Below are 3,445 nucleotides of genomic sequence, written 5' to 3' on the forward strand. Positions count from 1 at the left end.
ATACTCTCATGGGCTCTTCAGCCAGATCCGAATGCCTTAAGGGCTGATTCTGAGGCCAGAGTGTTGTTTAGGACATCTGCCATTCTATGAGTCTGCTGTGTATCCCACTTCCCATGCTGGATCGTTCTCTCCCTTTTTGATTCTATCAGTTAGTATTAGCAGACACTTGTCTTGTTTGTGTGATCCCTATGATTCTTTGACCTATCAGAGCCATTGATTGTGAACTTAAATTGATCACTTGGACTAGTGAGCTGGCATTGGTACATGCCACCTTGATGGGATTGTATTGGAATCCCCTGGCACATTTCTAACTCCATCATTTGGGGCAAGTCTGATTGTGCATGTCCCAAATTGTACATCTCCTCCCTCTCTTTTTCCACTCTGAAATTTAACAGGGATCACTTTTCAGTTAAAATTTAAACACCTAAGAATAATTGTGTGTTAATTACAGAGTTCAACCACTAGTACTAGAACAACAACAACAACAATGGAGCGTAAGTTGTTCTGAGTAGAAGTCACAATGATTTTTGGAAAGCATAGATAAGAAGCATTTTGTGCTTATGTGGGTACCTTCACAGAGTAAGCCATGGACAACTTACTCCAATCCCAAACACTAACTGACTTTGGGAATGAAATAAAAGACAGTTTCCTTGCCAGGACTTAATGGGGAGCTGGTTGATGTCCACATCTTTATGGATGTGCCCTTGTCTAATTCATCTGAAAACATCCCACATTGTGCCAGGTACCCACTCTGAATGGGTTATCTTTTCTTTAACCTCCATGTTTTAGCAGGACATGTTAGAGTGAGCATTCCTTGAGATATGCCTTGTGATAATAACATTCCAGAAAAGGAACTCATTTTCAAACCAGCATTTACAGGGAAAATAAAGAGATTCAAAAATTTCAGAATGCGTGTGTTGCTGCCATAACATTTCTCTTGTATAAAGAAATGATGATCAGGCCAAGTGATGTCAGGTATTGAAGTACTTTAGGATCTTCAGGGTCACATGTTTGTTTGACAGATATACATTGATCACCTGCTATAAAAAATATGTGACAAAGATAAATCCTTCACTGATTGTGCAAACTGAACTAGTCTGAGAGAAATAAATTATGCCTTAAAATAATGATATTTGAACTCTCACCCTCCTAGAAGATCTTAGTATACATTCATGCATATTTTGTGACATTTAAAGCCTTTTTCAGCCATAGTGGTTCTCTAATAAATTTTCTGAATCATATTTCTCATTAATTCATACATTTTCAAGAAAAACTCAAAAATACTTTTTGAATCGTGTATGTACCATTTTTTAAAAGGCAAGTTTCTGATATGTACATTTTTCATCATAATTGGTGCAAGATATCATACGCACCAATCATATCATAATATGTGTATTATATTTCTATCATTCTGAGAATATGCTGCACCATTCACTTACTAAGGATGTTGCAAAATAAATGACAGATATATGATTGAAGTTGTGTCTCTTCCACAACAAAGGGCTCTGGGAAGTTGAGAAGGGATAGGTAACTTTCATTTAAATTGGAGACACTTCCTCTGGTTCAGAGGACAAGAGGAGCTTTGGGTAGGAAATGGGAAAGTTGAATTTGAGTGAATTGAGATGATAAGGGAAGTGAGAATGAAACCAGAGATGTCAAGGAAGAGAAGGACCAGGAGGGGATAATCCATTCACTGCAGAGGTTGACACTGTCCCTACGTGGACATTCCCAGGGCATCTGGAAGGACCTGGAAAGAGAATCTGGGAAACTGTACCTGGGCTGAGAGCCAATACATGCTGCTCACTGGGCCACATTTCTGCAAGACCTTAGGGTCCTGATGGCAGTGGGTCATGAGGGAGGACTCAGGGAAGACCACCTTGTCTACTTCTTGGCTATATGGTGTGCTGTCCCTGAAACATCAGAGCGAAACTTAATGCACTGGGTCACTTTTAAGTGGGAATAGCGCAATCATAGAATTGTTGTGAGCCATAAAAGAGTTAAAACATGCATGTTCTTAGAATAGAGCTTGGCACACAGTAGGGACTACTACCATGTCAACTGGAAACACTATTAGGAAATACATTCATGATAAAGTTACAAGTAAAAATTTTAAGCTTGCAAGGAAAGCATTGTATTTTGGTCCATATTTACTTGATTTTTTTTTTTAATTTTTTGACAGGCAGAGTGGACAGTGAGAGAGAGAGAGACAGAGAGAAAGGTCTTCCTTTTGCCGTTGGTTCACCCTCCAATGGCCGCCGCGGTAGGCGCGCTGCGGCTGGCGCACTGCGCTATTCCGATGGCAGGAGCCAGGTGCTTCTCCTGGTCTCCCATGGGGTGCAGGGCCCAAGCACTTGAGCCATCCTCCACTGCACTCCCTGGCCACAGCAGAGAGCTGGCCTGGAAGAGGGGCAGCCGGGACAGAACCGGCGCCCCGACCGGGACTAGAACCCGGTGTGCCGGCGCCGCAAGGCGGAGGATTAGCCTACTTGATTTTATTTGATTCCTCCTTTTTCAAGTTTTTAAATATTATTGTTCACAAATAACATCTTTCTCAAACATATACAGGGACTTCAAAAAGTTTGCAGACAGAAGGAATTAAAGATAAATTTATTTTCTTGCCAAACTTTGAAGTTTCTTAAAAAGAGTAAGGCAGTTGTTTAAACTCTGAGGTCTTAATGTTAATGGTTTATTGACTAAGGGTTGAGACTTGATCTAATGATGGTGGCTGCAAATAGGGCTGATGGGAGGTCTTGTATAGGCCATGTGCCCTTGAAGGGTGGTTCTCAGAAGAGGGTTGATTATTTCAGTGCAGGTTCATCCTAGGTTCTCTATTTTTCTCTGCTTCCTGGGTTACCAAGTGCTGACTCCTCTATACCTGCTCTGCAAAGGGCAGCTCCCATCAGATGAGAGACCATCCGATCCTGTGTCTCCAACAGTAAGCTGAAGTAAACCAGTTCTTTGCTAAGAAGCTCTTCTCAATTACTAAAAGTAACAAAAAGTGGATTACACAGGGTTCTTTAAAAAATTCTTGAAAACAAATTTTACGAAAAAAACAACTACGTAGATCATTTTGAAAATTTTGCTGAAAAGTAGTCTTATTTCAATTGCATTTTCCAATTTTTTAAAGTTCTCTTATTTTCTTCATATTGTTGTCATAATAGAATCCAAGTCAAAATATTTTATATATTCAGAATTTATTTTGGCAATTTTATTTAGATATTAATTACAATTTTGAATCCTATGTGTATTTTGTTTATTTTAATACATATGTAAATGAGTAATGACTAAGTCAATGTTTTTTTTTTTGACAGGCAGAGTGGACAGTGAGAGAGAGACAGAGAGAAAGGTCTTCCTTTGCCGTTGGTTCACCCTCCAATGGCCGCCGCGGCTGGCGCGCTGCGGCCGGCGAACCGCGCTGTTCCGATGGCAGGAGCCAGGTGCTTCT

The sequence above is a fragment of the Lepus europaeus genome, chromosome 7 (assembly GCF_033115175.1).
Source record: "Lepus europaeus isolate LE1 chromosome 7, mLepTim1.pri, whole genome shotgun sequence".
Lineage (NCBI taxonomy): Eukaryota > Metazoa > Chordata > Mammalia > Lagomorpha > Leporidae > Lepus > Lepus europaeus.